Below are 14,691 nucleotides of genomic sequence, written 5' to 3' on the forward strand. Positions count from 1 at the left end.
GGTGACAGGTGAAACTTTCCTATTCCCCATGATTAAGTTTATCTTCTCGTGCTCCATATCCTTACTTCTTTTTAGGCCCTGCACATCAAAACAAATATGAAATCCACAACCTGTGTCAAGCACCCCAAGAGCTAGAATGTGATGAGTTTTTAGATAGAATAGTATAAATACTTGCATGGGTGGGTTTAACCTTCCCATCCTTGATATCCTGCAAGTATTTAGGGCAGCTTCACTTCATGTGCCCTTTTTCATGGCAATAAAAACACTCTACTTCCTTATGAACGGTAGAGGGGTAGTAGAACCACCTTTGGTTCCACTTGAAGAGGATACATCAAGAGACTTTCCCTTGCGGCTGTTGGAAAGTGCCTTCCTCTTCTTCCCTTTCCTTTGTCTAATTGCCATAATAGGGGCATTAGCAGTATGAGTAGATACAAATTTTTTACCTTTGAGACCAATTTCAACAGTCCTCAAAAAAGCCCTGAAGTTTGCTCATAGTGACTTCCTCCTTATTTATATGATAAGTCGTATGAAACTCATCATAACAGGGAGGTAGCGAGTGTAGAATAATATCTATGGCCATCTCTTCAACGAAGTTAACATTCAATTTTAGCAAATGGTCCACAAACCTTTGTATTTTCTACAAGTGGGTTGTGATGGGTTCACCATCCTTCATCTTTGTTATAATCACGGAGAAGATGATTTAATACCTCTCTGGATGAGCACTTTGATGGTATCATTCCATCAGGTCCTGGTCCATATCAAAAGGGAAGAAGTACTCATAGGACTTTTGGAGTTCAGCTGACATAGTGGCAAGCATGATACAAGCTACCTTTGTAACATCCTTCTCATGTGCCCCAACAATCTCCTGAGGAGTATTAGAAGCCTTATCAATTTCCTTTAGCTCCTTGTTGGGGACATATTCCTTGTCCTCATAGCGAGTGACCATCATGATGTTCCTAATCCAATCACTGAATTTAGTACCATCAAAGATGTCTCTCCCACAAAGGTTCATGAGAGAGAAGGAGCCAGTAGGGTTTGAGCCAAAAGCAACGTTGGGATACATCTGAAAAGAAAGAAGGACAAAGTTTAGATTAGATAAAGAGTCCTTAACATAAAACCCAAAATGAAATATTAAGGCTAGGACCCAACACAATATTTTATAATTTGGAAGAGGGATGCCATAATCCAACTTGCAAAATATTTGAAGGAAGGTAATGACGATTTACCAATTTCCACCATGAAAAATGAAATTGTTACTAAGTTTTAATTGGATTGAAATTCCTTGTTCCTTTGAGATTCATTGAACAATTCAATGGCATGTCTAAATCTCGATTATTCCATTTAGGTTTGTGACTGGGATACCGAGGATCATAAACAAGGTGTGAATAACCATGAAAATGTGCTTGGTACTCTCGATGTCATTTATCACCCAATCAATGTGCCGGTTAACCACACACGCTCCATTGATCTTATGATAAACATCGAGCCACCCTTTGCCACCCTTACTAGTCCAAGTTAATGTGTCAGTTAACCACACACGCTACATTAACGACTTGGCAAGGTGCAAAGTAAAATTTCATGGATTAGCATCAATTTCACATTTTCCTAAAGTAATTAAGATTGGGAATTTAATAAAAGGTTTAGTTACTTTATAACTATCATTATACTTATAATGAGAAGTAATGTCCTATCCTACCCGTTCTGCTAACGACCCTCCACCAGTCAAGAAAGCGGTGGATGAGAGTGGACACCCATTAAACTGTCATTTTATAGGCAATAACCTTATACCCCCCTTATAGACTGGTTTCGTGAATGAGGCCTACTAACGGTAAGACTTACTTGTTCTTATATATATATATATATATATATATATATATATATATATATATATATATATATATTAAAACTATAATATTATAATAGTATAAGTGTTGAATTTTAATTCTTTTAAAATTCTAAGGTTTGAAATTAAAGTTTCATAAGTGAGACTTTACACATTCCAAAACTTGAAGGCAAGTTTTGAAACTTGTCAAAACCCTTCAAATTCATAACTTATAAGTTTAGTGCATTTTAAAAAAGTGACTTTTCATTTTCCATAACTTGAGAACAAGTTATGGAGCACAATTAAAATCATTTAGATCATTATTTTAATTAACACAATAATCAAATAATTTATGCATGATCTATTCTAACTCATAAGAACGAGATAATTCAAGACATCAATCTTCAAGAAATTATCCTAACAATATAAACTAATACAATTCTTGAAATTATGACAATTATCTTTTAATTGGACAAGCATGATCATTACCATATCAAAAAACAAATTTCATGGTTCAAAAACTGTTTGGGGTAATCATCCTAAACCGATTTCTACCAAAAACTCGAAAATATGCACTTTCGAGCACCAACTCGGCGAGTGCATGAACTGGACTCGTCGAGTTGGTCATTTTATAAGGGGACTCAGCGAGTCACCCAGTGGACTCGACGAGTTTACTGGGTAGAAGGCAGAAATTCGATTTTTTTCACTTTGGAAAACAATCATAGCATCAAATATATTGGAAAACAATCATAGTCTCTGATACCACTATTGGAAAACCCTAGATGTTTTGGATCTATGTTTTCTCTATTATACATGCAAAATTTCATTTTTCCAAACCATCATCCTAACTAGCATATTATGAAGTATATATAATACAAAAATCTAGTTGAATGATATACCTTTTGTTGTAGCTTGAAACCTTAGACCTTTAAGAGCGTAGCACCCCAAATGTGACACCTCAAATGCTTCACACAACACCACCAACAATGGAAGGACTTTAGAAGGATTTTCATGCAACAAATTCGACTACAGCTCTCTAAGAACACTTAGGTGCCATTTTAGTAGCCTAGGGGGTTATTATATAGTGTGGCAAAACTAGGGTTACACCATGAAAATCCTAATGTGCATGACCTTCCACATTCCTCATGCTCCATGGGTTTAAACCTCCATCGACCATCCATGGGTTATGACATTGGTTTAGCCCAACTTGAAGAACTATGGATAATTGGCCCACTTTATAAGAATCAATGATTTACCAAATCAATCCCCATATATTTAATTAGTCTCTTATGATCACAAAATTAATTCCAAATTAATTCTTGATCAATACTATTTAAATAATATGATTTCATATTAATATATTAGAACTTATAATATATTAATAAATCATAAATAACCTTTTCTCAAAAGTCCATCCTTCAAATTGTTCTGGTGCCCAACAACCCAAATGGACCATGCTACTCTCAAGTCAAGTACATACAAAATATAGTTATGGACTTAGACACATAATCCAACTTTCATAACATATATTATAGATCCTATAGATGAAGTGTTTGTGACGCAACTCATTGCATCTATTTCTTTATCACTACTAGGACATTGAGCCTTGCTCAATTTGAAAGTTTGATGCATGGGTAAATTCCCTTTCTTAGGATTCTCCATATTGAAATGTTTCAATATTTATCAAAATAATTACTTTATATAAGCCCAAGTAAATGTATTTTCCTATCTTTATAAGCCCTTATTCCAAGAATATACGTAGCCTCTCCTAGATCTTTCATAGCAAAACATTTCACAAGCCAAGATTTCACCTCTTGCAAAGTTGTAACATTATTTCCTATAAAGAGTATATCATTACCATACATAAGTGGAAAGGTCAACGCACTCCCACTACCTTTGACATACATAGAAGACTCATCCTCACTTCTATAAAATCCAAACTCTTTGACATTTTCATGGAAACAAAGATTCTAGCTACATGATGCTTGTTTAAGTCCATAGATAGACTTATCTAGCTTGCACACCTTATTTGTGAACTTAGTATGTTCCAAAACAAGTTCGTTGCTAAGACAAGTAAATAAGTTTCCAGTAATAAAAGTTCATTGTTATAATGAGAAACAAAGTTCATTTCTATAATGTGAAGTAGAGTTTATTGCTATAATTAATATGCAAGTTTGTATGTATATGAGCAAACAATGAGTTCGCAACCAAGCCTACGACTGATGCCCTATCAAGATCTATGCTTATTGCTGCATATATTATATGGTGTCATGCACTCCAGCAATCGGGCGAGTGAGGAGTTGTCAACCCCTAATAGCGCAATCCATAATGACCATCAGCTCAAAGAGTTGATGGTTGGAGTAAAGTATAAGGGAAGGGACTTAAGATGATAAGGCCTCACATTTCGTGTTGCATAGACATACATAGCAAAATATTGCAATCAAGTTTGATACAAATCAATTTAAATACAACGAACAATAAATAGTTTTTCGGACATACTTTTCCACCCCAAAACATAAAAACTGAAAATAGGGGGAGTCGTGAGTACTCACAATGCATTGAGATGATGCACATGGTGCCTTGAACTACGTTTCACTTGTACCATTACCGATTCCTACAATAACGATATATGTTAGTGAGTCTCTAATCGAAATCTAACACTAGTATACTTACTACTACAATAGAATTATGCCAATATGGTGTAAAATTTCTATATTATTAAGTTACAAACATTTTTTTTGTGAAATTTGGATTTCTATGAATCAATTTATTTTATAACAAATCAAAGTGGAATTTTCCCATTATTGAAATGCTAAAATTTAACATTTTAAGAGGTGTTTCAATGATTAAATATTTAAAAGACAAAACTTCAAAAATGGTCCATGTGGTTTCCAAAAATATCAAGTTTAGTCCCTAAGTTCAAAAAACCTCACAGATGGTCCATGTGGTTTCAAAACTTTTAACAAATGGTCCTTCCGCCTAACTCCGTCAGCTTTATACTGTTAAGTGTGGGGCATTTTTGTTATTTCAATACACAATGACCATTTATAAGGTTTTCTCTATTTAACAAAAAAAGAAAAAAAATATAATTATTTAATTAAAGGGCCCCACTCTCTCTCTCTCTCTCTCAAGAAAGTCAAAAAAACTCGTTATTGTATTTTCCTAACCCTCTTGGCCTTTTCTCTCATTGACCATCAGCTACATCCCACATGCCTCCATCTTCTTGACTTCTTCCTTCCATGATCTGCCTGAACTCTTTCTTTCTTTCTTCTTTCTCACCCTCTCCATCACCGACTCTTCACTCGCCCCTTTTCTGTCTCCATCACTTGAGAGGTTCAATGTCTAGTCTCTTAACGATGTACTTTCCAATGAGTTTCTGGAGCGAATCTATCACACCCCAAAACCGGAATGATGGAAACGTTCTGGGGTGGATGACGTCATGTCAAGTATCACAACATATGCAGTATAGTAATCAAAGTACAACAACCATTGCATTAATAGTAATAATTTTACATAGGTTACATTTCATAGCAATCTTAAAGCAAATACAGAACATAACAAAGATGCAGCTCGGTACTAGGCTGTCTCCGCAAAAGCTCCCGGGATGTACCTGTCTATCGATAACCTGAGAATACAAGTTATTTTGAAAGTGAGTATCAGCATTTTTATAATGTTTGTGAGTCCATAAGTATTTAGTGTCATTTGTATAAATACACATTTTTATTCAAAATAACTTTATGAAAGATAGTAATATAGAATCTACGGTGTATTAGCGTTCTTTCCAGAAAATCCTATATTTTATAAATAAAAGCAGTCTTCTACCAAGACCCGATAGATTTATGTTTTAAGTAGTAATTTTCCCCAAAATACTATCATTACCAAAATACAGTATTGACTTTAAAGGAATTATGAGAAAAACACAAGTAAAAATACTAGGGGAAAATAACATATACCTCAGCAGTAATATTGCTAACTAAAGCAAATGAAAACATAGACTCCAGGAGAGTACCATATTAATGATACGCCTGGCTCAGTCTAACACAAGGAAGCACAGACTCTAGATGGTAACAAATGAACGATACAACTAGTAAAGTCTAAAACAAAGGGTCAATGTGAACTCGTATGTGACCATGCTGATCGAGGATAGAGTATCCGCTGACCCTCCAGGTCACGCGTAGAGGTAGTGGCATTATGTCACCCATGGGCCTTACCGACGCAGCTAGTAGTCTGGGTGTGGGAGTGTCAGTCCCGTATAGATCTATACACATAATGTTCGCTCTCCTTCCCGGAGACTCTGGTTACACGGCGATGGCGCTATGAGGCATCGTAGAGGGAAATAGTGTGTCACATTCTAAAGTATTATAGTAATAGTATAGACTCGCAAATGAATTGACTCCTGAGTAAATCTTCATACTAGAGAAAGAGAGAGAGAGAGAGATAGAGAGAGATAGAGAGAGATAGAAAGAGATATAGAGAGAGATAGAATCTCCTAACTATTCCTATAATAGTTACTAGGGTTCTAGACATATGAATAATAGAAGGATGCCTGCACTACTCAAGGCGATGAATTGGCTGAGAGAGCTTTTATGTCCATATTTGTATATCTTGCTATATAGCTAATATTCAAATGACCTTCGGACGAATAACCAATACCCCAAAGCCACATCCAAACAAAGAAAAGGAATCAAAGCGAGATAGCCTTCCTAAGTCCTTTAAACATTACTTATATAACTACACCTATACAGGCATTCATTTAACAAGATAAAAGCATAACAGAAACTTTGTAAAACTTTTGGAAAAACATTATAAATAAGAATTTATGACTTGATGTCGGTTTAAAAACATTTAAAAGGTTAATTCAGGGGTATGAACTCACCTGCAGTGAGTGGATCGGATGGAAGTGTCGGTTGAGTGCTCCATGTCAAGTGAAGACTTATACACACTTAATGGCCCTAGTATCATATAAAGACATATGTTTACATATAATTAGTGATTATAACACTAATTAAACATGTATAAACATCCTAATGTACGGAAAAATACTTTGGTCAAGTGCTAGGATGCTAATGGGTTGCAATAAAGGAGTGTATGGCTTAGATAGAGAGTTTACTCTTCAAGAGTAAACCCTTTAGCGGAGATTTCGGCCCAAATACCTTATCCCCATGAGTTGACAGCCACAAACTCATGGGTGGAGTGTTTTTGGTTGCTCAAAGTTCTTATATCACTTGGGGAATTAAGCTAGGTTCAATTCTAGGGCATAGGAAGTAACTAGGGCTTCAAATGGATCATTTAAGGGAGTTCACGGCTGTAAACATAGATTTTACGGCCATAAACTCTTACTTGTCCCTTCACTTCATGTTTTGATGGTACTAGGTTAAGCATACATGTTTCTAATCCATTATACAAGCCATGGAGGGAAGTTAGGGAACCATTTGACCTCCCTAAGGGAGTTTACGGCCAAAGGACCAATCCTTGGGGGGTTTACGGCCGTAATCTCCTTAAGGTCATGGTTTCTTTGATGTTTAAGGTCCCTACTTCGATGGTGGTTGGTTCTAGACATTAATGCAAGCCATAGGAGGTGTTTAAGGGCAATTTAACACCTTAAAAAGGTGTTTACTGCCTATGAAGGGGTGTTTACGGTCCAAGAATGTTCTTGGGCCATAAACTCATGTTTACTCCCCAAATGAAAATATTTTGGTGTTCTAAGCTCATACATGCAAGTCCCTAAGCCATAGCTAAGCACTAGAAAGGATTTGGAAGGGTTTTGGGGTTTCAAAACCCCATTTATGGGTGTTTACGGTTTTAGAGTGTTCCATGGCTGTAAACACATGATTTTGATACATTTGGATGATTTAAACACGGATTTTAATGCAAAATAAGCTAAACAGCAAGCTAGGATAGATCACTTACGAGTTTGGAGCTTGAAAGAGGTGTTTTTGGATCAAAATCACTTGTAGAGAGAGAGAGTAGAGAGAGAGGGTGTTTAGAGTGGGAAAAGCTTCAAATGTGACCACTCAATCCCTTATATAGGGGTAGAGTTTATGGCCCGGTGGAAATCTACCCGATACCGACGTTAAACGGAGCTTATGGTCGTACCCGATTAAATGTTCGTAACCCGACGTGGTCGTAAATTTGAAATCTTTTCAAAGGGATATCGAGGGTGTTTCACGTGTTTCTAAATCATTTGGACACTCATAAAGTCACAATAAAAGTCTCAATATAAATAACCTAATCCAAATGCTAATGAGAAAATTTGAATAAAAACAAATTTCATTAACGGAAATGGGTTACAGTGACCGAATAAATTTCAGGTTGTCACAGAATCCTTGAGTACTACTAAATTTGAGAAGTTCACAGCCTCACCCCTTACCCACGATGCAATCGTAGACGTCCAATGGTTCGATTTCAGGGTGGAGAGCTTTGATTTATTGATTCGATGTTGAAGGTCAAGGGTTGGATGTGGTGATTTAAGTCCATTGGGTTTGATTTCATGGAATTTATGGGTCTTGGTATTCATTTAGTTGCAGTTTTGTAATGGTTTTTGAACATGGATGAAGGTCTTGATTTAGTTGAGTTACAGAGGAAAATCGAAGGTCCAAGAACACGTAGATCCAAAATCGGAGGTCCAAAAAAAGGGAATTTTAGAAGAAATCAAGAAATCTGTATGTATATATGTTCTTGTAAGTTTCAAAATTAGACTCCAAGAAATTTGTTGCTGCTGTGTTTGTTCTGTTTTTCCTCCTTCTTCTTCAATCTCGATTGTTGCTGCGCTTTCGAAATATTTTTGCTGTAAATTTTTTTTTGGTGTTGATTGTTAGAAAGTCAATGTGTTGATTGGGTTCTTGAGAGAGAGAGAGAGAGAGAGAGAGAGAGAGTGGGGCCCTTTAATTAAATAATTATATTTTTTTTCTTTTTTTTTTAAATAGAAAAAACCTTAAAAATGGTCCCTGTGCATTGTAATAACGAAAATGCCCCTCACTTAACGGTAGAAAGCTGACGGAGTTAGGCGGAAGGACCATTTGTTAAAAGCTTTGAAACCACAGGGACCATTTATGAGGTTTTTTGAACTTAGGGACTAAACTTGATATTTTCGGATACCACAGGGATCGTGTTTGAAGTTTTGTCTATTTAAAAACTAAATCATATTAGTTCTAAAATTTCCCAAACTTTTTATTTCAGTTTGACTAAACTGCAAATTTGGTCCTTGTGGTTATCAAAAAAATGTGGATGAGCTCCAAAAAGTTTTCAACTTGCATGGATAGTCCAAAATAGAATTTTTTTGTGGTTTTGGTCCCTGTTTAACTTGAAATGACTGTTATTCCCATTTAATTTCATTTTATATTATTTCTTCATTTTATTAATATTTATATAATTAAGAAAACAAGAAACAGGATACCCACCCACTTAAGTCATCATCTACTGGTCTCTTTCTCTCTCTCTCTCTCTCTCTCTCTCTGTGTGTGGACACAATCCTCCGATCACCACCATTGGAATAAGCTTGATTTCATCTGGTCCCATGCGGTTGCTCTGTCGGAAGTTGCCCAGACGTTGTCTTCTCCGACGACCATACCCGTCGACGACATTCAACCACAAAAAAGTTCTGACGATTACACATCTACACATTCCATTGTTTAAAACCACCAAAATATCCCCTAATGCTTTGCATCTCTCGATGAACATGAACACTACGAACCTAATCGGGTTTAGACCTAACTGCATACCTCTTTGTGGGCTTAATCTCAGAGATTACATAGCTTTCAGAAATCCCACCGAACCTATAACATAGAGACGATTGTTTGTGTGTGTGTTCAACATTCAAAATTTGAAATAGGTGTATGTGTGTCTATGCTCGTCTGTTAAACTCATGACCCCTTCTTTGTGGTTTTACAATGAGCCACACGAACTTCAAGAGGAAAACCTAACCATCGAATACCAGCCTCGACAAAGAAGCTCCAGTGGGCGAGTGGTCTTTCTATGGAAGCTCTTTATTAGCTAATATTTAAATCATTTTGTTCTTGCGTACATGAGGTTTCAACCTTTGGGTTTGTAAACCCAGTTGAAGAAGAAAAGGGGTTTCTATGGCTTGATTCAGGTTTTTGTTCATTGATTTGGGATGTTTGGAGAAGACGATGTCTTGAAGGAGTTGTGTATGTGAATGTGTGTCAAAGAGAGAAAGAGATAGAGAGAGGGGTGCGGTGGAACGGGGTGTATGGTGGGTTTTTATTTTTATTTTTTAATTATCAAAATAGTAAAATAAAGACATAAATATAAAAAAAATGTAAAAAATAATATAGAAGGGTATAATAGTCATTTTAAGTTTGACAGGGACCATATCCACAAAAAAGATTCGATTTTGGACCAGTGGTGCAAGTTGAAAAGAGTTTGGACTCCATCCACATTTTTTTGATAACCACAGGGACCAAATTTGGAATTTAGTCTTTCAGTTTCAACTGAAATTAAAGAGTTTAAGATAAATTTTCTTGCATTTTGATATGTCTAGCTATTTTTCACCATTTTAATTTCTTGAATAACCATAAAATTATGAAAAATACTAAGCAGTTAATAAAAATTACCAAACATCATATTTTGGTTCTAACTGGATTAGAACACTTTCAGATAAATTCTCATGGATTATAGATATGTATATGTTGGATATAGTGTCTAAGTCCATAACTTGATTTTCTATGAACTTGACACGGCCCGGCATGGTCCATTTGGGTTGCATGGCATTGCAATACTTTGATAGACTAAATGAGAGAATAAGCCACTTATGATCATTAATATATTATAAGTTCTAATATATTAATAATAGTATTATTTAATTAGTATTTGATCAAGTATTAATCTAGTATTAATTTGGTGATCCAAGTGGGACTAATTAAATATATGGGGTTGATTATGACAATCATCAATTCTTTTATGGTGCATTAATGATCCATGATTTATGGGTTATGGATGTAACCATTTGAAGCTCCATGGATAGTCCATGGGAGTTACAAACCCATGGGTCATGAGAAATGAAGAGTCATGACAATTATGTGTCTTCATGATGAAACCCTAATTATGACACCACTATAAAAGGGACCATTTGGCTAGCAAAATGGGGAGCTAGTGCTACTAGAGAGGGCATAACCGATTTTGAGTGTAAAAAAGTATTCTCTCAAGTTATTCCAAGTTTTGTGGTGTTGTGTGAAGCATTTGAGGCACAACATTTGGGGTGCTAGGCTCACAAAGTCTTGAAGGAATCCAAGCAAAAACAAGTTATGTATTTCTACTAGTTTTATATTTTTATGTAATCCCGATGCCATGCTAGTTAGGAAATAACCTTGAAAAGGAATTTTGCATGTATATAGTGAAAACATAGATTCAAGGTTAATTGGGTTGCATGTACACTTAGGAAGTGTTAGAATGCTCAAAACCCATCAATGGTATCAGAGCCTAGGATTGTTTCCTGTATACTTGATGCAAAACTGCTTGAAAATCGAAAATTCTGCTCACTGACGACTGGACTCGCCAAGATCATGGGGAGGACTCGCCGAGTCCATGAACAAACTCATCCTACTCGTCGAGTAGGATAATGCACTCGACGAGTAGGAGCGTGCTGGGCAGCTTTTCGTGTTTTGTTGCCAGAAATGGATTAAAATCATTATCCCAATCTATTGTGGTCTTGTAAAATCTGTTTTTCAAAATGATAATGATTATGTTAACCCATTTTTGCATGACTTTTATCAATTTTCAAGTATTGTATATAGTTATATGATTTCTTGAAATTGCTTGACATGAATTTGTGTTCTTATGAGTTTTTAGAAGATCATAGGAATTATATGTAACCTCCATGCGTGTTTAATTCATGATCTTAATGGCAATGATGGTGACAAGTTATGGATAACCAAAAGTCACTTCTTTAAATTGTGATTAAAGAACTAAAGAAGTTTCATAAAATGAAGAGTCTTCATTTTTATCAACCATTAAAACTCATAAGTTACAAATTGAAGAGACTTGGAATAGTTCTAATTCTTGCCCTCAAGTTTTGGAATTTCAAAAGTCTAATACTTTAATTCCAAATTAAACCTTAGATTTTTAAAATGTTTAAAAATAAACACTTATACTATTATTATAATTTTATTATATAGATATGTATAAGAATATGTCATTCTTACTGTTAGTAGGCCTCATTCACGAAGCCGGTCTATAAGGGGGGTATAAGGTTGTTGCCTATAAAATGGTGACTTAATGGGTGTCCACTCTCACCCACCGCTTTCTTGATCGGTGGAGGGTCGTTAGCCGAACGGGTAAGATACGACTTTAAATTCTCATTAAAAGTATAATGAATTATAAAGTAACTATACATTATAAATTCCCAATCTTACTTACTTTAGGAAAATGTGAAAATGGTGCTAGCCCATAAAATTACACTTTGTACCTTACCAAGTCGTTAGTGGAGCGTGTGTGGTTAACCGGCACACTAACATGGACTAGTAAGAGTGGATAAGGGTAACTTGACTTTATTATAAATCGGTGGAGCGTGTGTGGTTAACCGGCACATCGATTAGGTAATATTGTTGAGGGTACCAAGTCAATTTGTATGGTTATTCACACCTTGTTTGTGATCCTCGGCATCCCAGTCACAAACTTGAGAGGGCACATTCGAGATTCAAACATGCCATTGAAAAGTTCAATGTATCTCAAAAGATCTAGGAGTTTCAAAACCAATAAAACCTAATAATAAAATATTTCGTTCTTATGGTGCAAATTGGTAAATCGTCATTTACATACCCTTAAATATTTTATAGTGTGGATTACGGCATCCCTCTTCCACATATAAATAGTTTGTTGGATCCTAGCCTTAATATTTCATTTGGGTGACTTATTAAGGATTCTTAATCTAATGAAACTTATCTTCCTTTTATTCTAGATGTCTTCCAATAACGTTGCTGGCTCAAACCCTACAGGCTCCTTTTCCTTAATGAACTTATGTGGTAAGGTCATCTTTGATGGATCCAACTTCAATGAGTGGATCAGAATCATCAGGATGATTACCCGCTATGAGGACAAAGAATATGTCCTTGGCAGGGAGCTTAAGGTTGCTAATGAAGCCACTGCTACTCCAGAAGAGCTTGCGGAGTTCATTGCACATGAGAAGGATGCCACCAAGGTGTCCTGCATCATGATGGCCACAATGACTCCGGAACTCCAAAAATCTTATAAAGATTTCTACCCCTATGAGATGCACCTAGATCTGATGGAAAGGTACCATCAGAGTGCGCGTCAAGAGAGGTATGAAATTATTTCCTCCATCATAACCGCAAGGATGAAGGATGGTGAACCCATCACCGGTCACTTGCAAAAGATGCAGAGGTTCATTGACCGGTTGTTAAAGCTTAATGTTGACTTCCCTAAGGAATTGGCGATTGACATCATTCTCCATTCCTTAACTTCAAGTTATGATCAGTTTTGTATGACTTATCATATGAACAAGGAGGAAGTCAAATTTAGCAAACTTCAAGGACTCTTAAGGACAGCTGAAAATGGCCTTAAGGGTAAAGCGGTTGCTACTTCTACTCCTTTAACAGCCCCATTTCTTGCAATTGGGCAAGGGAAGGGTAAGAAGAGGAAAAACCCTTCAAAGGGTACCAAGGGTAAGACTCTTGATGGTTCCTCTTCAAGTGGGACAAAGAAAGCTCCCATTACTCCTTCTTCAAACCCAAAGGCAGCACAATGCTTCTATTTCCAGGATAAGGGACACTTCAAGCGAAGCTGCGCCAAATATCTGCAAGATGTAAAGGATGGGAAGGTTAAACCCACCCATGCAGGTATTTATAGAATATTGTCTAACAACTCATCTAATGCTAATTCTTGGGTGCTTGATACAGGGTGTGGTATTCACATTTGTACTGATTTGCAAGCACTAAGAAGAAGTGAGCAAGCGGAGCATGGGAAGATAAACTTAGTCATGGGCAACAGGAAAGCATCACCTGTTACCAAGATAGGAGTTTATTCTTTATTGCTTAATAATGGGTTAATGTTATATTTGAATAAGTGTTGCTACTCGCCCGAAATGGCGAACAATATTGTTTCTTTTCATGGCTTGTACAAACAAGGTTTTTCATTTTCATTTGATAATAAAAATGGTGCTATTTATGTTTATTACAATGATGTATTTTACTTTAAAGGAATACCTTGTGATGGTGTATATGAAGTTGTGAATGTTGTAGACAATTTAGGAAATAATGTGTTGTATATTGATTCTTCTAATAGCTTGGATAAAGCATCCTTGTGGCATTGTCGTCTTGGACATGTTAACAAGAAGCGCATAGGCCAACTCCAAAAGGCTGGAGTCTTGGAATCATTTGACCTCAAGTCAGATGATAGTTGCGAGTCTTGTTTACTTGGAAAAATGACAAAGTCACTCTTCACAGGTACTTGTGATAGGGGTGAAGGTTTGTTGGACCTTGTACACCCCCGAACCAGACAGCGGAAACGTCCGAGGGCTATTGTGACTCAATTGAATACCATCACCATGAATATACATGAAACATAACATCATACAATACCAAGCATTGGAATATTACAACTGGTAGCGTTTACATTCGGTACATTGATCCATAATATTACATGCCCAAAAGTAAATTGTTCGGTACTAATTAAAACAACAGCAAAACGTTACTGAGTACATTTCTTTTTCCTTTTCGATTTACCTGTTACCTGAGAATACAAGTATTTTGAAAAACGTCAACATATGAAATGTTGGTGAGTTCATAAGTATTGTTTGAAATAAAGTGGTTTGTATTGTTTTGAAAATCACCAGAAAATCCGATATTTTCTGAAAAGAACTTAGTATAAAAAGTGTGAAGATCCGTAAGTATGCT

Source organism: Lactuca sativa, chromosome 1, assembly GCF_002870075.4.
Source record: "Lactuca sativa cultivar Salinas chromosome 1, Lsat_Salinas_v11, whole genome shotgun sequence".
Taxonomy (NCBI): domain Eukaryota; kingdom Viridiplantae; phylum Streptophyta; class Magnoliopsida; order Asterales; family Asteraceae; genus Lactuca; species Lactuca sativa.